Genomic DNA, 26,469 nt, shown 5'->3' with positions numbered 1-26,469 from the left:
GTAATTTTGGGCGGCCGGCCACTCCTGGGAAGGTTCACCACTGTTCCATGTCTTCGCCATTTGTGGATAATGGCTCTCACTGTGGTTCGCTGGATTCCCAAAGCTTTGGAAATGGCTTTATAACCCTTTCCAGACTGATAGATCTCAATTACTTTCTTTCTCAATTGTTCCTGAATTTCTTTGGGTCTCGGCATGATGTGTAGCTTTTAAGGATCTTCTGGTGGACCTTACTGTGTCAAGCAGCTCCTATTTAAGTGATGCCTTGGTTGTGAACAGGTGTGGCAATAATCAGGCCTGGGTGTGGCTAGAGAAATTGAACTCAGGTGTGGACAACCACAGTTATAGTATGTTTTAACAAGGGGGGCAATCACTTTTTCACACAGGGCCATGATGGTTTGGATTTTTTTTCACCTTTAATAATAAACACCTTCATTTACAAATTGCATTTTGTGTTTACTTGTGTTGTCCTTGACTATTGTTTAAATTGGTTTGATGTTCCGAAACACTTAAGTGTGACAAACATGCAAAGGAACACTTTTTCACACCACTGTACCTGCCCACCCGGGAAGTAATAGAATCAATCCCACTAACAATGGGACGTCCTGGGAGGCAGGTAAGACTTTTAAGTACTTTGGGTAAGTAGTAGATTATGGGAATTCTAGGAGTCCTCGGAACAAGAAAGGCTTTCTCCTTCTTGTTCAGAATCCCCCTATCAAATCCATCTGTGACCAGATATTCAAGGGATCTTTTATATTGAATATTCGGATTGGAGGGTAAAGTAATGTAGGTGGCCTCATCTCCAAGGATGCGACGCATCTCACATATATAGTCATCCTTATTTAAAATAACTATACCCCCTCCCTTGTCCGCCGGACGGATAACCACACCCTGGCGTTGACCACCTCTACCTCTCCCTCCATTGCCATAACTGGGAGTGGGTGCACGTTTAGTCAGTCTATTTTGATTATAATTTCTGGTCCCCCCACCCGGAGAGCGAAACTGAGAATTACCAGATTGTACAGTTTGATTCTGTGTATTTGGAGGTGGTATTTCACCCTGGGGATTGACTAATGGGGTGATGTCAATAGCCAAACCAGGGATCTCTGCCTGTTCTGTCAGAAGTCTCTTCTGCCACTCAAAAACCTTCATAGATTGATAGTCTAGGACAGTGATGGCGAACCTTTTTGAGCCCGAGTGCCCAAACCGCAAGGCAAAACCAACTTATTTCTTTCAAAGTGCCAACACAGAATTAAACCTGCCAGCGGCTCTGTACAGAGGATGGGAATGATCATCCCTCTGAATAAATCCTAAGGCCGCGTACACACGAGAGGATTGTCCGTCCAACTAAGTTCGTCAGACAATCCGACAGACAGTCCGTCCTACTTTCGAATGAACGGACTTGATCACACACGATGAACAGACAGTCCGCCGAAAGCTTGCGCGATGACGTGTACAGCGCGTACGACGGGACTAGAAATACGACGTCCAATACACCGCAATGCAACCTTTCGCCGTGTAAATCCTTTCTGAGCATGCGCCATACTTAGTCCGTCGAACTTGCCTACTCACGAGCGGACTGTCCGCTGAAACCAAGTTTGGACGGACAATATTACGGAAATTCCGAAAGACTTAGTCCGCCAGACTGTCCGCCGAAAAAGTCCGCTGAAGCCCACACACGAGCGGATTGTCCGCTGAAACACGTTTCAGCGGACCAAGTCCGTCAGACAGTCCGCCCGTGTGTACGCGGCCTAAGGGACCAAAAACCTACAATTCTAGCAGATTTGCTCAGAATGCAGGGATCAGCAATGCATTGTGCTCATAATGCACTGACCTACCTCACCATTACACTCACCTACCCGACACATTGCACTCACCTACCCGACACATTGCACTCACCTACCCGACACATTGCACTCACCTACCCGACACATTGCACTCACCTACCCGACACATTGCACTCACCTACCCGACACATGCATTCACCTACCCGACACATGCACTCACCTACCTGACCATTGCACTCACCTACCTGACCATTGCACTCACCTACCTGACCATTGCACTCACTCACCTCCCTGACACATGCACTCACCTCCCTGACACATGCACTCACCTCCCTGACCATTACACTCACCTACCCGACACATACATTCACCTACCCGACACATACATTCACCTACCTGACACATGCACTCACCGAATTAACACCTTTATTTTGCAAAATTTAGTAAAATCTGTAACTGTACAGAGCACAATGTCAGCATTGCCGTGAGTTGATTTGTATTTGTTTTTTGTAGATCGGTACATACCGTTAAACAAGCAATAAACTTTAACAGTGAAAGGCTTACTTTAGAGATGTTTGGATGCAGGAAAATAATGGATCCACTCCACATTGATCTTACCTGTCTCCAGTCTCTCCGGCAGCTCATTCCCGCCCACAAGTCTCCTCTGATCCCAGCCGCATGTTCTCCCAGTCACGCCCAGCACGTCACCGCTGATTTGTTTGATGGTGAGTGCGGTGTGGATGAGACAGCCTCTATAATTGGATTAGCGTGCGCACGTCACCCCTGGGCACTTATTCTTTGTCACGCCCACTCGCCTACAGAACTGTGGGAAATGTAGTTCGCGGTGCGGACGATTATGTTTTCACTGTGTGCTTTTGTCATTTAATGGCTCTCCTTTCATGGCGTGCCCACAGAGAGGGCACGGCGTGCCGGCAGCGGCACGCGTGCCATGGGTTCGCCATCACTGGTCTAGGATGTCACGATTATACTTCTTTTTCTTTTTCCAGGCCATAATGGTTGGGGTTTTCCCAGGCCAAACCAGGGTATCAAAAGAGTGGTCAAGCTAAGAGAGGAACTAGAGGGGGGAGGCGTACTGAGCCCAAAAAGACCAAGAACCTAGTTGGTGCGGGTATCTTCAATCTTAGTTCGGCCACCCTTAGTGATTGTGAATTAAGGGTCCTTGATAAGGGTCTCAAGTTTGCTCCAGCTAAAAATATGAATACATTTCAAACATATATGGATATCCACAAGTACGTAAGAATGCTTAATATTCAAAGATCTGTAGCTTCCAATCCCACCAATTTTCTTAGAAATGCCTCCAGTGATTATTGTCATTCGGGACTATCTAATGCATCCCTTTTTAACCCTCCGGGACATCTTTGTCCTTCCTTGAAAGTTTTTCGAGATCTGGCTCTGAAAGATCTTGAGGACTTACGTATAAAGAAAGTTAAGAATAAAGGGGTGATTGATGCTGGTATTGAATCCTTATGCAATAACAAAAATGTGGTTATCCATCCGGCGGACAAGGGAGGGGGTTTAGTTATTTTAAATAAGGATGACTATATATGTGAGATGCGTCGCATCCTTGGAGATGAGGCCACCTACATTACTTTACCTCCAATCCGAATATTCAATATAAAAGATCCCTTAAATATCTGGTCACAGATGGATTTGATAGGGGGATTCTGAACAAGAAGGAGAAAGCCTTTCTTGTTCCGAGGACTCCTAGAATTCCCATAATCTACTACTTACCCAAAGTACATAAAAGTCTTACCTGCCCCCCGGGACGTCCTATTGTTAGTGGGATTGATTCTATTACTTCCCGGGTGGGCAGGTATATAGACTTTTTCTTACAACCTCTAGTACGTAGAATGCCATCATTTATCAAGGATACGAGACACGTAATCAATCTTCTTGAGAAACACCGCCCTAAACAATGGACCCTCCTGGTAACTGCAGACGTGTCATCACTAAACACTAGCATACCCCAACATTTAGGCTTGAAGGCTGTCGCAGATGCTTTGGAGCGTTTTTCTGATCTTCCCCCAGAACAAATTGAGTTTATTATGGGGCTTTTAGACTATGCAGCCACACATCATTTTTTTGGGTTTGGGGGTGAATTCTATTGCCAAATTAAGGGGGTAGCCATGGAGGCTAAGTATGCCCCCAGTTTGGCTAACCTTTTTATGGCAAAATGGGAGGAGGATGTCGTCTATGCCCATTATAGGCCGCAGTTGACCTTTTGGGCTAGGTATATAGACGACATCCTCCTCCTATGGGATGGGAGTGAATCAGATCTTTCCTCGTTTATGAGTGAGTTAAATTCTAACTCCATGGGTATACATCTTACCCATGAAGTTAGCTCGGTTAAAATTAATTTTTTAGATCCTACCATTTCCATTAGTGGGGAACGTTTTGTCACATCCACTTTCTTCAAAACCACAGATAGAAACTCCTTTATACCCACTTCCAGTTGACATCACCCGGCTTGGTTAAGATCAGTACCCAGGAGTCAATTTTTAAGATTGAGACGCAATTGTACCCAACATGATGTTTTTGTTGAACAAGCCCAAGTTTTGACTCAGAGATTCATTGACAAGGGGTATCCATCAGATTCCTTGGCTCTTTTGGTAGAAGAGGTGGGCCATATTGAGAGAACCGTGTTACTGAAGGAGCGTGCAGAAGGCCATGCAAAGAATTCCTTTCGCCGTCCCTTCATTATCAACTATTCGTGTCAGCACACTAAAATCAAACATATACTTAAGAAACATTGGTACATATTAAAGAACTATTTAATATTGGGAACCATTCTGCCCGACAGGCCACAAGTAGTATATAAGGGTGTAACATCTTTGAAGGACAGGGTGGCCCCTAATACTCTTGATCCACCTACTAATCGTCCACACTTTTTCTCAAACCTTACAGGATACTATCAATGCAGGAAATGCTCTGTGTGCAGCATAAATGGATGTAGAACTAGGAGAAGCACGACTTTTAGGTCAAGCACCACATTAAAAACTTATACCATAGAGTCTTTTATCTCCTGCAGCTCTGAGGCGGTGGTATACCTACTGGAGTGCCCTTGTGGCCTCCAATATGTGGGCCGGACCAAATGCCCGTTGCATGTGCGTTTAAATGAACACATTGGGAACATTCGCAGGGGCTACACCCAGCACTCGGTATCTAAACATTACCTTTTGGCACACAATAGGGACCCCTCCAACACGATTTTTTGGGGGATCGATAAGTTCAAGCCCCAATGGAGGGGAACCCATCTAGTGAGAAGCATCTCAAAACTTGAGATGATGTGGATACACAAATTAAAATGTTATACTCCCCATGGTCTCAATATAGAAGTGGATGTGAATGCCTTTATAGACAATGCATGACTCCCCTTTTAATTGTCAGATAGATTATGTGTAATCTAGGGATATTTGTAGCAGATTGCCCTTTTTGGGCTTTTAATTTGTGAACTTGGTTTGAGCTCCGTCATTGCCCGAGAAGTGCCAATTATATTTGTATTTCCATTCGGATTTAATACTAAAAACATTATTTCCAACATCATGGAGAATTGGGATTTACAGTTGTTATTTTGTATTGTTGGTCTTTTGTGCATATGCAAAAATATTTTTTTAATTTTTTGGAATCATTTATATTTGTTTATAGGTATATCTTGTGGGTATATATATAATTTTTATTTTTTAATATTAGTACTGTTCTTTTAGTATATTTAATTTCATTTGTTATCATTTATTTATAATTTACCCCCCATTAGATCTGGCAAATAATTCCTTCTAAAATAGAAATTATTTTCTTTTTAAAAAAATGTATATATATTCCTTTGGATGGACCCTGGATATATATCATTCATAGTTCCATCTTGCGGTCCTCTATTAGTTACCTTATATTGTATATAAGGGAAAGCTATTACATCTTCTTAGGTATTTTGCAATCACTATATTATGATATTGCCAGTTATTGGCATATCATTATTCCCAGCTTTTGCCTATTGCGAGAGTTGGATATTTTCTTTTCCTTTTTCCCCCATATAGTATGGCGGATTTGTCAGCCTTTTAACTATTGGCACATAAATGTTTTCTGGTTCCACTTAGTTGTGCTTTGTTTTTCTCTGTTTTTCCCTCATGCAACATGGCGGATTTGCAGGCACTGTGGAGTTCAGATGGAGGCTTGGTATTTTTTGTAATTTGAGTTTTGCTATATAAGCGGTGTGTCAGGACGCCGTCCCGCATCCCGTGAACACGTCTGCCTTGTGACGAAACGCGTAGGGAGGTACGGCATGCTGACGTCACCGCGTTCTACGCCAGACCCGGAAGTGCGGGCGGCAAACGAGAGCCGGCCGGCTCCTTTTTACTATACGTCTTATTTCGTCTATGTACATGTGAGTGCATTAAGTTATATATTTTTTTTTTCATTAAAATAAGGTTTTTTTTGCGCTATGCGAGTGCCTCTTTGTTTTTTACATGATCAAACGCTATCATCGCTTCATGCTGGGGAGCTTACATTAAAGACAAGTTTGGTGTGGTCCCTGTGACGGTTCATCCAGAACTCCTGCACATTTGCTTTGTTGATCTCACTGACACTGAGATCTTTAAATCCGGTAAGCGGCCCTTTCTTTCACTGGTGGAGGTGGCTCTCTGGACCCGTTTTTAAACACAAAGTTATGTGGGTGTCTGCTTTATATCCTCACTTTGGATGAATTATCACCAGCTGCTGAATCCTTTTTTTGGGACTCTGACTGACTTTTATTTTTGATTTTCACCTATTTATTTAGGACACTATTCACTAATATATATTCACAATATTTTTTGAGTAATCAATATTTGTTCACTAACTTTTTAGGGATTGTAGACCCTTCAATATATGTGTTTTTTGAGCCCTTTTTTTATTTTTATTTTTGAGGTTATTGGTTTTAGTTTTTTTAGTTTATATCTTTTTTAGCGCAGCTCACCTTTACACTTGTATATGTACATTGGCTGGGTGGGATGTAGTTAATTTAAATAACTTTAATAGTGCAACAATAACTAATAACATCCTCAGGTTATCTACTTTGTATATACACTATACAGTATGTCTTCGGTCTCATTGTCATTCAGCTCCTGAGAGGAGACGAGCATTAGAGACAGAAATATATTTTTTTTATATTTTCAATATTACTGTAGGTATATACGTAAAAAAATAGCATTGGGTTGAGCTTTAACATTTTTTACACGGAAACATGCGAAATATTTCCATTGAGCTTGACCCATTTCCCAAATCACCTATATTTATTATAAGGGACTTCTCCATCCTGGCTAACATACATGGTGTGACTAAATGGGGATCTGAACTAGGCTTTTCCTCTGGAGAAGGATGACTGGCAGCAAATGTGGGAGATATAGACAGTAATATTACACAACACACCAAGTTTATAAAGGAATAAGTCTGGATTCAAACTAAGCTTAAGACTGAAATCACACCTGTGCAATTTTAGTGCTTTTTGCATTTTGCAGATTTCTACTACAGTCCATTTAACATGGTTTCCCATGGAACGCGTTCTGTAGTGGAAATCTGCAAAATGCAAAAAGTACTAAAAATGCATAGGTGTGAATCAGGCCTAACAGTTAAGTACTCTTCATCATAATTTTTAAATTTGAACTGAGGCTGGATTCACACCTATGCATTTTTTGTGCTTTTTGACCCCACTTCCTCCTGGGCACAGCGGCGCTGGAAGTAAGTTCACCTCTCCCCCTCCCTCTTGGCAATCATCTGGGACACACCAACGGATCCCAGATAAATGACACCTCTAATTTCCTAACGACCTATTACATTTGTGAAAGCCCTGGAGCATCAGGACAGTAGAATTACCCACAAAATGACCCCATTTTGCAAAGCAGACACCCCAACGTATATTCTATGAGGCACAATGAGTCTTTTGAACAGTTTTTTCCACAAGTCTTCGGAAAACGTGGAAAGAAAATGAAAACATATTTTTTTTTACACAAAGTGGTCAGTTTATAAGATATTTCTAACTCAAAGCATGTACATAGCAAAATGACATCCCAAAATACATTCTGCTACTCATCCTGAGTATGACGATACCACATGTGTGAGACTTTTACACAGCGTGTCCACATACAGAGGCCCAACATGCAGGGAGCGCCATCGGGTGTTCTAGGAGCATAAATGACACCTCTAATTTCCTAACGAACTATTACATTTGTGAAGGCTCTGGAGCACCAGGACAATGGAATTACCCACGAAATGACCCTATTTTGGAAAACAAAACACCCCAAAGTATATTCTATGAAGCATTATGAGTCTTTTGAATGGTTAATTTTTTTACACAAGTCTTCAGAAAAAGTGGAAAGAAAATGTAAATCTTTTATTTTTTACACAAAGTTGTCCATTTATAAGATATTTCTAACACATAGCATGTATATAGCAAAAATTACACTCCTCCTGAGTATTGCAATACCACATGTGTGAGACTTTTACACAGCCTGGCCATATACATGGAAGTGGAACCTTCAGGCGTTCTAAAAGTATAAATGACACATCTCATTTTGTTCCTACCTATCACACTTTTGAAGGTCCTGGAGCACCAGGACAATGGAATTACCCACAAAATGACCCAATCTTGGAAAGCAAACACCCCAATGTGTATTCTATGAGGCAAGGGCTGCAAATAGGTACTCGGGTACTTTGACGGGCTGGTGACCAGTACTCTGTTACTCCGACGGGCTGGTGACAGGTACTCGGGTACTCCGACGGGCTGGTGAGTGGTACTCGGGTACTCCGACGGGCTGGTCACAGGTACTCGGGTACTCCGACGGGCTGGTGAAAGGTAATCGGGTACTCAGATGAACTGTGACAGGTACTCAGATAGACTGTGACAGGTACTCAGGTACTCGGGTACTCAGATGGGCTGTGACAGGTACTCGGGTGCTCAGATAGGTTGTGACAGGTACTCGGGTACTCAGATGGGCTGTGACAGGTACTCGGGTATCAGATGCGCTGGGACAGGTACTCAGGTACTCGGGTACTGAGATGGACTGTGACAGGTACCCAGATGGACTGTGACAGGTACTCAGGTACTCAGATGGGCTGTGACGGGTACTCAGATGGGTTGTGACAGGTACTCAGGTACTCGGGTACTCAGATGGGCTGTGACAGGTACTCAGGTACTCGGGTACTCAGATGGGCTGTGACAGGTACTCGGGTACTCAGATGGGCTGGGACAGGTACTCAGGTACTCAGATGGGCTGGGACAGGTACTCAGGTACTCGGGTACTCAGATGGGCTGGGACAGGTATTCAGGTACTCAGATGGGCTGTGACAGGTACTAAGGTACTCGGGTACTCAGATGGGCTGACAGGTACTCAGATGGGCTTGGACAGGTACTTGGGTACTCAGATGGGCTGGGATAAGTACTCAGGTACTCAGATGGGCTGGGACAGGTACTCAGGTACTCAGATGGGCTGGGACAGGTACTCAGATTGGCTTGGACAGTTACTTAGGTACTCAGATGGGCTGGGACAGTTACTCAGGTACTCAGGTACTCAGATTGGCTGACAGGTACTCGGGTACTCAGATGGGCTGTGATGGGTGATGACAGGTACTTTGATGGCTGGTGACAGGTCCTCTTTTTTGGGGGGGTAATCAGTGTGTGATTGGTGTACACTAGGCAGTAACGAGATGTTACCACAATCTCCTTCTCACACACGATCTGTGTTTGAGGAGAACCCGGTAACATCTCGTTACCGCGGTTTGTTTAAACTCTGTGACCGGCTGTGATTGGACACAGCTGGCCACGGGGTAAAGAGCCAATTTCATTGGCTCTTTACTGCGATGGGGATTGGGCCATGTTAGGATGACATGCCGCATCCCCGATCACCGCTCTGCACGCGCCCTAGGCACGTGCACGAGTGCTGTAACGGCACAGTACATGTGACACATGTATCGGGGGGTGGATGGGGATGAAAATCCCACAGATCGGGGATGGGCTGTGTCCGAGGGACACACCTCATCCACGATCGCCGTGCTGCGGGCCCCCAGGGGCCCCCAGGGGCCCGCAGGAGCGGCGACATACCGAGACCATCATATGACGTCCACCCAGGATGGGAGATCCCATCTGTGGCTGTCGTATGATTATGGCTGGGTATTGAAGTTGTTAAATACACCAAATGAATAATTATATATGTATATATAAATTATTACTTTAATGTAATTAAGTATAAGCAAGATATATTTTAAGGAGGAAGTAAAACCTGATGAGTTTTTCTTCCTATCCTCTTACCAGCAAAGTAAAGGCATAATGGGCTAGTATGCATTGCATACTAGCCCATTATGTGACACTTACCTGCAAACGAAGCCCTGGCTGTCCCTGCTGCAGGCTGCATCCATCTTTGCCCATCTTCCTTTTGAGGCTGCCGACGCATGCGCGGGAGCCGCCCTGAGGAAACAGCACAAGTGGCCGGTCCTTCAGAGCGCATGCGATGATGACAGTACCTATAGGTATCTATGGGTAAGCCTTATTCTAGGCACAAAGTACACAGGAAGATATACAGCCCCTTTAACATGTGCAGGGGCTGTGCCAGGTATGCCCAAGCACACCCTAATCACTCTGATTCCCACTGCAGTGCTGCTGGCTTCCGTCTTCTCCCCCCAGCTGCTGCGGGGAGATGTTTCAGGATGGAGAGCGGGGTAAGGAGCTAATCAGTGTCATTTATCAGCCCCTTCCTTTTTTAAATAAACACAGTGAACACACTCACCCACTGTGTTCAATTGTAACTGAAGAACAGTGAACTGTTGCTTCAGTTTGTGAATGAACAAGAAGCCTCTCAGCACAGAGCACTTCCCATTCATTCACTCCCCGTAGGGATGTACGGTGAGGTCAGTGGCTGGTGAGGCAAAGGTATCAGAGCCAGATACACACAGGTAACATATGCCACAAACGTTAGAGCGAGATCATTAATTCTAGCACTGGACCTCCTCTGTAACTCTAAACAAGTAACCTCTAAGAATTTTTAAAGTGCCACCAGATTTTTAAGTACTGAAGTCTGGCACCATTCCATGAGTGTGCGCAATTTTAAAGTGTAACATGTTAAGTATCAATTTACTTGGTGTAACAGCATCAAAAAGAATAAATGGGCTAACTTATGCATTTATTTTTTTTAAAGAAAAAAACGTTTTTGAAAAATTGCTGCGCAAATACCATGTAACATAAAATTTGCTACGACCACCATTTTATTCCCTAGGGTGTCTGCTAAAACAATATATATATAATGTTTGGGGGTTCTGAATAACTTTCTAGCAAAAAAAATTATGATTTATAAATGTAGGAGAGAAGTGTCAGAATTGGCCTGGGTGGTGAGGGGTTAATTACCATAAGTAACGTATTTGTCAGCGTATAACACGCGCCAGCGTATAACACGCACCCCAAGTTTAGGAGGGAATTTTAAGGAAATAAAACTTACATTTAAATGCCCATCAATGCAGCCTTATCAGTGTCCATCTGAAGCCTTGTCAGTGTCATTTGCAGCCTTGTCATGCAGCCTGTCCATCATTGCAGTCTTGTCATTGCAGCCTGTCCATCATGCAGACTGTCCGTCATGCAGCCTGTCTGTCCTTACAGCCTTGTGCATCGTTGTCCGGGCTGTGATAATGTCAGCTTTTATTTTTAAAAATGGCGCCGCTGAGATGTCCTGTGTATCTCGGCGGCTCCTGGTAGTTCTCGGTGGCTTTTGCCCGCCTTCAGCCGTACTCAGTGGCTTTTGCCCGCCTTCGGCCATACTCGGCGACTTTTGGCCGCCTTTGGCCGTACTCGGCGGCTTTTGGCCGCCTTCGGCTGTACTCGGCGGCTTTTGGCCGCCTTTGGCCGTACTCGCCGGCTTTTGCTCGCTCTTGGCCCTTCTCGGTGGTTTTCCGAAAGCCGCTGAGAAGGGCCGAAAGCCGCCGAGAAGGGCCGAAGGCGGCCGAAAGCCGCGAGAAGACCAGAGCCCAAAAATCGATCGGGAATTGCGGAGGATCAGCGTATAACACGCACCCGCGATTTTCCCCTGATTTTGAGGGGAAAAAAGTGCGTGTGTTATACGCCGATAAATACGGAAAGTAATATAAAAAGAATTATTATACATTATTTTTAAGGTAATTTACTTGATTTTCACAAACTGTATAACTTCAAACCAGTAATTTCACAGTAAATAGATAAAAAATAAATTATTATGTCATAATATATAGCCTAATACAGTAATATATGATTTAGCTTAATTAAAAAAGTACCTCTTCTACAGCAGCAGATCCTCCCTCTTACCTGTATGAGAAAAACATGGGATTATGGGTAAATCTTATACACATAACATGTTTTTTCCTTCTAGTTAAGAGGGCTGGAAGAGAGTATTTGTCTTTTAGACACATGCCTCCTTCTATGACACTGCAGTGAGAGGCGTGCCTCCACGGCAGCATTTTTATTGGACAGCTTGGACCAATGGTACTTTACCATTGTGCCAAGACTCCAAGTTGCCCATTGAGCTCAGTGCCTTTGACAAGAAATTAGGAGAGGCACTGTGAGCTCATCCTCTCAGTCTGCTGCAAACAGAGTGTGCCAGCCTGAACTGGCTGCTCTGTATGTAGCTTCTGACAGGCTGCTCAAAGAGCCCCGTATCCCTGGAAACATAGATGATAGGAGCCCAAGTGGTGGGGCAGGACCTCAGCTAGATACCTCCCAAATCTGGGGTCTCTGAGACCCCAGGTCGCCGAGCTACGACCCTCGAAGCTTGATAATTTTTTATTTTTTTATATTCATGGCTCTGCCTCACCTGCCTCCCCTGACTGCCCATCCCTGCTGCCCTGTGCAGCTGAGGCTGTAGAGAAAAGCATATGTGTTTGAGCTTTGGGGTTCACACTCTAATGCAATAGACTGTGCTCACCTATGCTCTTTAACATATAAACTTTTGTCTACATATGCGTGGGAGTGACGTCACGCGGCTCCAGCCAGTCACAGAGCCGGAGTCCGCGGCCCCTGAAGGAAGACGGGCGAAGATGGATGCAGCCTGCAGCAGGGACCCATACAAATAATGTGAGCAGCTACTCAAATATCTCTTTCCAATAATTTAAAGTGGTAGCGGTAGAGTGCCATGGAATGCCTGGTCAGGAAACATTGCTATAGAGAGATATGCTTTGTTCATATTTCATGTCTGAAGTTTACAACTGCTTTAAACACTTAAGGACCAGGCCTCTATTTTTAGATGTGGTGTTTACAAGTTAAAAACATTTTTTTTTTTTGCTAGAAAATTACTTAGAACCCCCAAATATTATACATTTTTTTCTAACACCATAGAGAATAAAATGGTGGTCGTTGCAATACTTTCTGTCACACCATATTTGTGCCTTACAAGAGCACTTTTTTTTTTTAAATACACTTTTTTGAATTAAAAATGAAGACAACAGTAAAGTTATCCAAATGTCCTTTTATATTGTGAAAGATAATGTTATGCCAAGTAAATGGATACCCAACATGTCACGTTTCAAAATTGCGCCCGCTCGCGGAATGGCGACAAACTTGTACCCTTAAAAATCTCCATAGGCGATGTTTAAAAAATTCTACAGGTTGCAAGTTTTGAGTTAAAGGGGGGTTCTAGAGCTAGAATTATCGCTCTTGTTCTACTGATCGCGGCGATACCTCACATGTGTGGTTTGAACACCGTTTTCATATGCAGACGCTACTGACGTATGCGTTCGCTTTTGCGCGCGAGCTCAGTAGGACGGGACATGTTTAAAAAAAATAACTTCTTATTTATTTTACCTTTTATTTTTACACTTTTTTTAAAAAAAATTGTGTCATTTTTATTCCTATTACCAGGAATGTAAACATCCCTTGTAATAGGAAAAAGCATGACAGGACCTCTTAGCCCTTGTACACACGGTTGGAGATTCCGACATGTACGGTGGGACTAGAAAAGGGAAGTTCAGCACCACGTCCGGCACCCTTTGGGCTCCTTCTGCTGAAAGGTCATTCTTTCAGGCATTGCTGTTTATCGGTGCTTTCTGTTGTCCGTTCTGACCAGCCGACTGTTTTCAAACCATGTTTCGTCTACGTACTCATCGTAGAGTTTGTGCTGTGCAGGGGCTTCGTGTTGGGGTTCTTACTTTGACACAAGCCCAGTCCATGAACAGTGATGACTCTGATAAGGGGACCTTATACTTTAGGCTTTAAATACTCAGTTCCCAAAATGTTATACTGATCTTGGCCATGTTGGTGTCTAATCTGCTTGCAATGTTGATTTGCAAAATTACTAATTTTTGGTCTTGTTTCACTCCACAGTGTCCTTCAACGCCACAGGAATGGCAGACTGTGGCCTCGCACTTTGCCAGTCATTGGGACTTTCCCAATTGTGGAGGTGCAATTGATGGGAAGTACGTCCGCATCGTCCCATCACCCAACTCGGGGTCGTACTATTTTAACTACAAGGGGTTTAATAGTATTGTGATGTTGGCAGTGGTGTCTGTGACCTATGACTTCTTGTATGTGGACGTGGGGCAAAATGGACAGATGTCGGATGGTGGAGTGTTCGCACAGACGGAGTTCTACTGGCGTCTCCAGAGGGGCAGTCTGGGCTTGCCACCCCCAGAAGAGAATAAGGAAGGACTCAAAATGCCTCATCCGCGTCTTCGTCGCGGATTAGGCATTTGCCCTGGCAAACCATCTGATGCAGCCTTTCCCGATGAGGACCCTCACCCCGGACCAGAAGATTTTTAATTTCCGCCTGTCCAGAGCCCGAAGAGTGGTGGAGAACACTTTTGATATACTGGCCAGCCGGTTCCGCCTTTTTTTAACGCCTATCCACATGGCGGAATACAAACTAAATCACATTGTGCTGGCGTGCTGTGTTCTTCACAATTTCCTAAAAAGACATTCTGCAAACTATGCGGTCTCAGTTGTCCAAGAAGCAGACTTGCTTGAAAATGAGAACCTCACGGGCCTTGAAGCTGCTTGTCCTGGCTTGCCCCCCCAAAGCGCCCGTGAGGTTAGAAACCAATACATGGAATACTTTGTGGGTAGGGGGACCATTGATATGCCAGACAATGTGTGAGCGGCATTTTAGGAATACATTTTTCTTTGAAACTCCAATATTTGTTTTCATTTACTGCTTGGCTTGGTTTTATGTGTCTCCTAGGTAAATTTATGTTTTTTCTTGTTTTGCCTTTTTTTACAACAGTGCAAACCCAAGTTCTGAGCGAGATGAGGGGACAGTCTCTTCTTCAGATAAGCTTATTATGTTGTGGGTCTGCTACACACACACCTTTTTTTTGTTAAAGAGGAGGGCCGGTTATACAAAAAAAAAAAAAGTCAGCAGCTGCAAACACTGCAGCTGCTGACTTAATAAACACAATCACCTGTCCAGGGCGCCCGCGATGTCGGCTGCCCGAGGCCGACCCGTCCCTCGGCTCTCGGGTCCCGGCGCCGCCATTCCTTGTAAGGGAAACAGGCAGTGGAGTCTTACGGCTTCACTGCCCGTTTCCTACTGCGCATGTGCGAGTCCCGCAGCTACTGCGCATGCGCGAGTCCCGCAGCGCTTTCTGAATGGGACGCGCTGTGTTCTGGAACACACAGTTCCCAGAACACAGCGCGACCCATTACCCAGAAGACGCCGCGACGAAGACAGAAGACAGAAGATCTCCGCGGAGGAGGAAGAGGAAGATTAGGAGAAAGTGCCTAGCAACAGGCATTTCTGGTAAGTAAAAAAAAAAATGTTTTTCATTTTTTTTTAAATATTTTTTTGTCATTTTTAATATTTTTTTTGTTTTCAGGGTGGCCCTCCACTTTAACTAATGTATGTAGTGCATTACTGACCAAAATCAGCACCATGGCAGGAAAATGGCATGATTGTGAAAATTAACACATCACTATGGGTGTTATTTACTAAAGGCACATCCACTATGCACTACAAGTGCACTGCAAAAGTGCACCTGAAACTGCACTTGGAGTGCAAAGTGGAGTTACCTTTAGTAAATAACACCCATTGTCACCGAAAACAACAATTTTACTCCAAATACTGCTTTTGCGTAATGAAAAAGGAAGCCACACATTGTTGATAATTTAACTTTTTAATCAAAGCACATTCACATGTGCGTTTAGAAAAGGGTTTTATAACAAACCAACATATTGGGTGTATCAAAAACATTATTTCAGGTAATTTTTTTGTAACTTGGTGTTTTTGTGTAAACAGGCATGTATCAAAGCGTAACATACAGAACACAGGAACTTACAAAGTTCAACTTTGAAAAGGGAAGACAATATCAGACATGAGTATGTACAAACTGGGCTGATATTGCCTTCATCACATGGGGTGTCACCCCTGGAAAATCCAAATTTGGAAGATGCACACAGTGTGTCAACATGTGCTATCTCCCATCATGGGGGATCAATGTACATGTTTTGGGGCTGCAACCCCTTCATCTCAGCCACTTTCCACAAAACATGTACATTGATCCCCCATGATGGGAGATAGCACATGTTGACACACTGTGTTCATCTTCCAAATTTAGATTTTTAGAAAATACAAAAGTTGTGGTTTAAAAGCCAAAAAATAAAACCCTAGCTAGTTTGGGCTGTTTCACACTCTCCCCAAAACATCAATGATGTTCTTCATTTTATTTTTAACATCATTGATGTTTTGCTGTATATTTTCTAAATCACGATTGCACTTGCCGAGTCTTCTCTCCCCTATGAGAATGTAAAAAAGGAATAATTAGCACACAGAGGGCAGAAATAGGAATATGAAACATTGCTTGGAAGTGTTGTACAATTGTGTTTTTTGGCCGAGTTCAAAGGTGAGAACATTATTGTGGACACTTTGTTAAGCTGGAATACTTACCTGCAGAACGATGTTTCTTATGCCGCGTACACACGGGCGGACTGTATGGCCTACTTAGTCCGCCGAAACACATTTCAGCGGACAGTCCGCTCGTGTGTGGGCTTCAGCGGACTTTTTCAGCGTGCAGTACGGCGGACTAAGTATTTCGGAATGTTCGAAATACTGTCCGTCGTACTCGCATTTCGGCGGACAATCCGCCCGTGTGTATGCCAGTCCGCCGTACTTTTGAAATGAGCGGACTTTTCCCGCCCGGAGAAAAGTCCGCTCATTTTGAGCGGGTATCCAGGTAGGCGGGGCCCGCGAAGGAGACGTCGCTGGCCCCGCCACCTGGTATGGACTTAAAGGGGAACCCAAACGCCGAAAAAAATCGGCGTGGGGGTCCCCCCCAAGTCCACAACAGACCCTTGTCCGAGCACGCTACCCGGCCGGCCAGGAAAGGGGCGCCCCCCCCCTCCTGAGCCGTACCAGGCCGCGTGCCCTCAACATGGGGGGGTGCCTTGGGGAAGGGGGGGCCGCGCGGCCCCCCCCACCCCAAAGCACCTTGTCCTCATGTTGATGAGGACAAGGGCCTCTTCCCGACAACCCTGGCCGTTGGTTGTCGGGGTCTGCGGGCAGGGGGCTTATCGGAATCCGGGAGCCCCCTTTAATAAGGGGGCCCCCGGATACCAGCCCCCCACCCTATGTGAATGAGTATGGGGTACAATGTACCCCTACCCATTCACCTGTAAAATAAAAGTACCAAAAAAAACACAACACACGAGATAAAATACTTTATTGCACAGCTCCAGGGGTCTTCCGTCTTCGGGGGTCTTCTCGCCGGACTCCTCCGCTATCTTCTTGTAGCTCTTTTGCTAGCGGAGGAGTCCGGCTTTCTTCCTCGCCGTCGGCCTCTTCTCCCGCTCATACCAGGCGGCGGGGTCAGCGACGTCTCCTTCGCGGGCCCTGCCTACCTGGAGACGCGCTCGAAATGAGCGGACTTTCCTCTGCGTGTGTGGGCGAGTCCGTTCATTTCAAAAGTAGGGCGGATAGTATGGCGGACTTAGTACGCCGTATTAGTCCGCTCAAAAAGTGCCGTGTGTGGTCAAGTCCATTCATTCGAAAGTATGACGGACTGTCCGTCGGATTGTAGGCCATACAGTCCGCCCGTGTGTACGCGGCTTTATGAACAAATGAAACCATGAACTTGAAAGTAGCCATTTTAAAGAGGGATTCCGCCCAAAAAAAAATATTAAAAGCTAGCAGCTATAAATACTACAGCTGCTGACTTTTAATAAATGGACACTCACCTGTCCCGGGTTCCAGCGATGCCGGCAGCCGAGGCCGATCGACCGCTCGGGCCTCGGCAGCTGCCGCCGCCATTCGAGGTGAGGGAATCAGGAAGTAAAGCGAATCGGCTTCACTTCCCGGTTCCCTACTGTGCATGCGCGAGCTGCGCCGCGCAATCGGAAATCTCCGCGCTGTCACTGGGACCCGTGTGTGTCCCAGCAGACAGCGCGGCAGGGCAGGAAATGGCGTAGACTCCCGTGACAGGTATCTCCACCCCCCTCCCCCCTGAAAGGTGTCAATTGTGACACCGGAGGGGGGGGGGTTCCGATCAGCGGAGGTTCCACTTTAGGGTGGAATCCCGCTTTAAAATGCACAACATGAAATCAAAGCACATGGAGCAGTATGCAAGAATAATCATATGAACACACGACAACTACTTACTTTTTTGAAGAACACGCTTGATCCTTCTGTACTGATCGTGCTCCCTCAGTTTCAGGTCTGACCAGCATTTTCTCCGTTGATCCTTGGATCGGTGTACCCCAAAATTCTTCTGAAGACTCTTCACAACTTTAGTCATGATCTTAGCCTTTCTGATATTTGGGTTTGGGTAAGGTCCATACTTCCCATCATAGTCGGTCCTGTTCAATATGTCCACCATCTCCAACATCTCTACAAAAGACATATTTGAGGCCTTAAATCTTCTCTTCCTGGATGGGGACGTTTCAGGCTCCGGGCTTTCCTCGCCCTCCTCCTCGTTAGTGGAAAGCTGATTGCGCACCTGCGTTCTCTCCGCCATGTGGTCTCCCCACTGCGCCAAAAGGGAAGGGGCGGGGAATAGTCTAGAAAGAACGTCAGGGGCGGGCGGAGTTTCACGCATGTGCACTGTATATAAAACGCAACACGCGTGTGTCGTCCGTACGATCTGTGAACAGAGGGAGAACCTGAGGCGACGATCGTGCAAACGAAGGTAAAATTTGGAACTTGGTACATCACTAGGCTATACTGCTTCTAGATTGAGGCCTGCATTAGTGGAGTTTAGCCTGACATTAGGGTTGGTCTTGTGTTGTGTCTTGCAGACATTATGGACAGTTTCAATGATCATAGCTTCCTCCCTCTGATCATCGATAAATACAGGAAGCTGCCCTGCCTGTGGCAAGCGACGCACCCTCATTATAGTAACAGACAAAAGAGGCAGGCAGCAATGGAGAAACTGGTTGAGTTTGTGAAGCCGGTGGTCCCCGAGGCAGACGTCAACTATTTAAAAGTGAAAATCGGTGGCCTGAGGAGTACTTATCTGAAGGAGAGGAAGAAGGTGCTGCAGTCCATGCAATCTGGTGCTTCAGCAGATGACGATTATGTCCCCAGGCTGTGGTATTATAACAGGATGCAGTTTCTGTCAGACCAGGCTGAGGCCAGAGAATCACTCTCTACTCTTCCTTCCACGCGTCCTATGCTACATTCCACACCCGCTGAGTCTTCCGACGCCCAACCTGGGCCTTCCACTCAGGAAGAACTGGGGGAGCCCAGCTTGAGCCAGGTATAGTATTGTTGTACATATTTTGGGAGTATAAATGAATGATGTTAATTTGATTTATGCTCACTAATTGTTGATTTTAGAAAGTGTTTCAAATATCAATAGACAGTAGTGGCCAAAACCTTTGGGACAAGAAAGAAAAATGCTGGGCTCAGAATGATAGTCTTTTGTATTGCTTAACAATTTGCAGCAGTCTTGATGTGAAAATTGTGTGTGTTTGATGAACCAAAAACTAAAACTATGTCCGTTTTTCATACACAGGAAGACATCAGCCAGGAGGAGGGTGTGGAATGCAGCAGCCAGGAGGTGGCTATGGAAAGTGGCAGCCAAGAGGAGGCAGGGGTAAGCGGCAGCAGGGCGGTGGGCGGGCAAAGGAGCCTGACAGAATGCCAGGTCCCTCCCCTCCGCCTTCCACGCAAAAGGGCGAGAAAGTGGGGGAAATGTGGAGGAGTCGGCTCTGAGGCTTATCGGGGAGGCTTCAGCGGCTCTCCAAGCCAAACCCACCTATCAAGAAGCCTTTGCCGCATTGGCTGCGTGCAAACTAGAGAAAATGGAGGAGGGGCAATAGCTCTTTTGTGAGGAGATAATTATACACACCCTCAACAAGGGTCTGTTGGGCCAAATTACACAAACAACACACTTGTGTGATTTGGCCTATGCCCCCCTCCTCCTTCTCCTTCTGCCACACCTCCAGCACCACAGCCACAGCCTGGAAGGAAGCGTGGAAGAAAGAGCAGAGTGTGATGGCCTGGGTTCAGTCTGGTCTGACAGAAGATGCAGTCTCTTGTAGGACCACAGCCTGGGAACATTGATGTCATCTGCTGCTGTTCCGGGTTTCTTGGACTTCAGGACCAGACTTCTCTCCCTCAGATATGTACTCCTCAGGCCACCAAGTTTTGCTTTTAAATAGTTGATGTGTGCCCTGGGGGCCAAAGGCTTCGCTAATCTCCCCAGTTTCTCCATCGCTGCCTCCCTCTTTATCTGTTACTGACACCTAAATAAAGGTTTTTTTTGTTTGAAGAAATACTTGCGTATGTGTTTTACTTCCAAAAGGACAGTTTATTTGTGAGCAGGCAGGTACATTTCAAAAATACAAAGTGACATGAATAACAAGGGGTACCAACACTAAACAACCTCCTGTAGATTAAAAAAGAAAATATAAAAAAGATAATAATGTTGTTGTGGTAAGTTGACACACAAAACACACCCCGAAAAATGGAAAGATGAGCAAAGTGTCAAAAAAGGAGATGTTTATGAAAAAAAATACAAAATTCACCCAAAAAACAATAAAAAAAATTGTGTAGATGTGACGATTTCTAAAATTGTATTGCTGAAATGAGTAAAAAAAGAGTCAGGAAATATGTTCGGGAGAAGTGTGTGTGATTATGAGCATCAAAAGAAGTTCCTTCTTGCAGCATTGTAAAGAACAAGAGAATGCGCTTCATGAAAGAATTTTTAACATTGCAACGTGACGAATGTGCTATATCGATTACGAGCAGTAGTTTTACCTGAGCGATCGCTTCCGTGTCCGAATTTGATTGTGAGCATGTGTGGCACCTTGTCCGCCGGAGTAGGCTACACATGATCAGAGTATGTCCGATCGGAGCATTTTGTCGGAAAATTTTACCAGCAAGATGGAAAAGTTGGTCCGTCGGATATTCCGATGGAAACAGTCCGATGCAGACCACACACAGTCGGAATATCCGACAAAATGCTCCGATCGGAAACATTCCGTCGGAATCTCCGACCGTGTGTACAAGGGCTTACAGATGAGATCTAGGGTCAGATCTCATATTTACACTAAAATGCAATAAAAAAAGAAAAAAGAAAGAAATTGTCATTTAAAAAAATGACATTAAAAAATGGCCCTGCAATGTCATGGAGACGGGTGGGGGTCATCTTCCCCTCACTCGTCTCCATGCCCAACCACAGAGAAGACCGAATCGCCTCTGCCGGTGCCAATGGCTCCTGTAAACGGCAGACGGCACCGGAGCATGGCGGGAGGGGGGGCCTCTCCAGCCGCCGATAAAAACAATCTTGCAGCAAATCCAACGCCGGCCAAACACAAGGATACCGGGGTTATGGCACCTGCTACAATAGCAACAATATTCGTCCTCAAAGTAAGAATGCACTCTAGGTGGTTTGGAAGTGGTTAAGGTCATTAACCTTTCAGTATCATCTCCCCTAGCACCTCCCCCTTCCAACACTTATCTGACTCCTCTTTCAAACCATCACTGCTGCTCTCTCTCTCTCCTCACAGTCGCATGGGCAGCTGCAGGAGCCATTGGTTCCTGCTGCTGTCAACCAAATCCTCTGAGGAGGGAGCAGGGATATGTGTCTATGCACACACAGAGTCCAGCTCAGGAGCGAGCCTGCATGTCTGCCCCCATAGCAAGCGCTTAGGGTCTTCAACATTTAGGCCTAATGCACACAACGCCTAAAAAACATTGCTTATACAAAGCTATCAGCATTTTTAATGCCTGTAAAAGCATCTCTATGTTAGTCTATGTGGCCATGCACACTTTGGCATTTACAGGAGTATATGAAGAGGAGCATTTACAGGCAGAAAAAAATCCACCAAAGGTGTGTTCTGAGAGGAGTTTAAACGCAATAAATGTGCATAAACACATATGTACAGTGGTGTGAAAAAGTGTTTGCCCCCTTCCTCATTTCCTGTTCCTTTGCATGTTTGTCACACTTAAGTGTTTCGGAACATCAAACCAATTTAAACAATAGTCAAGGACAACACAAGTAAACACAAAATGCAATTTGTAAATGAAGGTGTTTATTATTAAAGGTGAAAAAAAATCCAAACCATCATGGCCCTGTGTGAAAAAGTGATTGCCCCCTAAACCTAATAACTGGTTGGGCCACCCTTAGCAGCAACAACTGCAACCAAGCGTTTGCGATAACGTGCAATGAGGCTTTTACAGCGTCCTGGAGGAATTTTGGCCCACTCATCTTTGCAGAATTGTCCTAATTCAGTTACATTAGAGGGTTTTCGAGCATGAACGGCCTTTTTAAGGTCATACCACAACATCTCAATAGGATTCAGGTCAGGACTTTGGCTAGGCCACTCCAAAGTCTTCATTTTGTTTTTCTTCAGCCATTCGGTGGTGGACTTGCTGGTGTGTTTAGGATCATTGTCCTGCTGCAGAACCCAAGTTCGTTTTAGCTTGAGTACACGAACAGATGGTGAGACATTCTCCTTCAGGATCTCTTGGTAGACAGCAGAATTCATAGTTCCTTTTATCACGGCAAGTCTTCCAGGTCCTGAAGCAGCAAAACAGCCCCAGACCATCACACTACCACCACCATATTTTACTGTTGGTATAATGTTCTTTTTATGAAATGCAGTGTTCCTTCTACGCCAGATATACTTGGACACACACCTTCCAAAGAGTTCCACTTTTGTCTCATCGGTCCACAGAATGTTGTCCCAAAAGTCTTGGGGATCATCAAGATGTGTTGTGGAGAAATTGAGACGAGCTTTGATGTTCTTTTTGCTCAGCAGTGGTTTTCTCCTTGGAACTCTGCCATGCAGGCCATTTTTGCCCAGTCTTTTCCTGATGGTGGAGGCATGAACGCTGACCTTAACTGAGGCAAGTGAGGCCTGCAGTTCCTTGGACGTTGTTGTGGGGTCTTTTGTGACCTCTTGGATGAGTCGTCGCTGCGCTCTTGGGGTAATTTTGGGCGGCCGGCCACTCCTGGGAAGGTTCACCACTGTTCCATGTCTTCGCCATTTGTGGATAATGGCTCTCACTGTGGTTCGCTGGATTCCCAAAGCTTTGGAAATGGCTTTATAACCCTTTCCAGGCTGATAGATCTCAATTACTTTCTTTCTCAATTGTTCCTGAATTTCTTTGGGTCTCGGCATGATGTGTAGCTTTTAAGGATCTTCTGGTGGACCTTACTGTGTCAAGCAGCTCCTATTTAAGTGATGCCTTGATTGTGAACAGGTGTGGCAATAATCAGGCCTGGGTGTGGCTAGAGAAATTGAACTCAGGTGTGGACAACCACAGTTATAGTATGTTTTAACAAGGGGGGCAATCACTTTTTCACACAGGGCCATGATGGTTTGGATTTTTTTTCACCTTTAATAATAAACACCTTCATTTACAAATTGCATTTTGTGTTTACTTGTGTTGTCCTTGACTATTGTTTAAATTGGTTTGATGTTCCGAAACACTTAAGTGTGACAAACATGCAAAGGAACAGGAAATAAGGAAGGGGGCAAACACTTTTTCACACCACTGTATATACATGCAGTAAATGTATTTCAATGGCCACCATAAATGAATATTCTGGCCAGTAGACTGCATTTATGCTCAAGCGTCATACACGTGTACATATTGTAAAATTGAGAGATGTTTTTTCTGACAAATTTTGTCAAAAAAATTCTGCTTATTCATAAACCCGTGTGCTTGAGGCCTCAAAATGTATCACCATATTTGTTCGTTTTGTCTAGAATGTATATAAGATTTGTAACGTTGTTTGGAAATCAATGGAAAGTACCCATGTAAAATTAGACTTTATAAAGAAGCCCTTTGTTGTGTGCATTATTTCTTAGTTTTATTTCTCTCATCTTCTGATATCACAAATAGTTCCATCCTCTTAGTGGTGTCTAAACATCTTTGGATTGGAATGTTAGTTTCATCTTTTATTATAGTTATTTGTGTACTCTCATTTTAAATTGTATGTTTACCTTTTTTTGCTGCTTTTGTTTTTTTTTCTGTAAAATTTTTTAATATTGAGACTATTTAGGGATCATTTTATAGAGAGCAGAATAAAACAAAGCATTCATTTTCCGTGGAGTGTTAACAGGTTAGATCCCATGAAAAGTTGTTATTCCTGTCTGGGTCCCCATTGGGGAGGTTCCCCTCACTTCCTGTGGTGTCAGCAGGAAAGGAAGTGAGCAGAATCTCTAAAGCAGCTACCCAGACAGGAATAAAACAGGATTTCTGTACTCACCATAAAATCCTTCTCTTGAAGTTCATTGTGGGACACGGGATCAGTAGAATCTGAGAATAGTGGGCTATACTGCTGCCTTTATGAAGAAATGAACAACGAAAAAAAAAAAAAAAAAAAAAGCAGCCATCAGTCAGCCAGGTATAACCCCCCCCCCCCCCCCCCACTTCAATTGTTTTTAAAAGCAGTAGGAGTAGACCATGAACCTAGAGGGGTGGATCTGTGTCCCTTGATTGCTTTCTAGAAACTGCATTTTGATGGGAAAATATGAAACCTTATTCATAAAGCTAAACCCCGGGGAAGAACAATTTTGATCCATTTGCTGCTTAAAATGGATTATCTCTACTGATACCTGTCCCATGTTTGGCTGCTGCTCTGTGTGGATCTTTTGGAATGTTGTTTATGTGTGCCATGTTCATATATGAACGCAGCGATTGGGTGAGCTATGGTGCAGAAATATGCAACATGTCTGCGTTTTCCATCCCACACCACAGCTCACCTGCACCTCCATTTCTCCCTGTGTTTCCACATACAGCATCTGATCTACAATGCATAGAATTGAATGAAATATCACATGTACCATTCTAATAAAGTTTAAAAACAAAAATAAACAGTGCTCTGAGCTTTAAAGGCATAAGGCACCGCCAGCCAGATGTGACACTTCCTGTATAGTAAAACGTGGCATTTATCTATGCAGGAATGTCAGTCCTGGCTGGAAGGAGATTGTCGGGTTTGGAATCATGTGTCCGGTCTGAAACCCGGACACATTATTCACACTGGACTATGACTTCCCAGCAGGGTTGCCGGCTGCAGTTGTCTAAGCCGGAAGTGTCTGTTACACTCTCTCTCACACTGCCCAGCACTAACACCCCCCCCACATACAGATGGGAGAGGAGAGAGGGATCGAATTGCACCGCTTCCTCCCACCCCTACCCCTCTGTGTCGGCCCACACTCTAATCCCTGGCACTGTGCCTCAAGAAAGGAAAGTGGCGGCCGCAAACTTGAAGTCCAGCAGCCACAGATACAGATGTAAAGGAGGACACTGTGGACTCTGATGTAAAGGGGGACTCTTGTGATTAACTTCATATGATTAGAAATGTTATTTAATCACAAAGTATATCTATAGCTTATAGGGGTGCAATGAATCAAAAAACTCACGGATCGGATCGTTCTTCGGATCAGAGTCACGGATCAGATCATTTTTTGGATCAGCAAATAATAATTTAATTTGCAAAAACATGTAAAAATTCCACCACCATATAGTCCCCACTGTAATATCCACAATCTCCCCCACTGTAATATTGGCTGAGTATGGCTGCATACGGCTGAGCATGGCTGAGTATGGCTGGGTACGGCGGAGTATGGCTGGGTATCGCTAGAGTATTGGCACGGTATCGCAGAGTATTGCTGAATATTGGCAGGGTACCACAGAGTATTGGCAGGAAGGGTATTGCTGAGTATTGGCAGGGTATTGCAGAGTATTGGCAGGCAGGGTATTGCTGAGTATTGCTGAGTATTGGCAGGGTATTGCAGAGTATTGGCAGGCAGGGTATCACTGAGTATTGGCAGGCAGGGTATCGCAGAGTATTGGCAGGCAGGGTATTGCTGAGTATTGCTAGAGTATTGGCAGGGTATTGCAAAGTATTGCTAGAGTATTGGCAGGGTATTGCTGGGTACTGCAGGGTATGGAGGGATGGTTGCTTCCCTCTCTGGATCTCTCCCCTCCACTGTACAGATTAGTACAGAGAGGGGAGAGAGGAACCGCGTCATGACATGGTTTGTTTACAAGTGATCGCTACGTCGGAGCGATCACAGTGTAAACAGCCTGGGTGTAGAAAGATGGCCGCCGATTCGGAGCTAGGCCGAAGCCGCGGCCTTTCCTAAGGCCGAGACCGCGGAGCACTCCCTAATAGCTTATACTATAAAAAAAATGCTGTGCGCTGCTAAAGTGTTTGGGTTTGACTTGAAGAAAAGGTGGCAACCCTAGTGAGCTATGGTGCAGAAATCTGCAACATGTCTACGTTTTCCATCCCACACCAC

The sequence above is a fragment of the Lithobates pipiens genome, unplaced genomic scaffold (genome assembly GCF_037356315.1).
Source record: "Lithobates pipiens isolate NorthernLeopardFrog02 unplaced genomic scaffold, aLitPip1_a1.2 Scaffold_13, whole genome shotgun sequence".
NCBI classification, from domain to species: Eukaryota; Metazoa; Chordata; class Amphibia; order Anura; family Ranidae; genus Lithobates; species Lithobates pipiens.
This window is presented reverse-complemented; position numbering follows the sequence as displayed.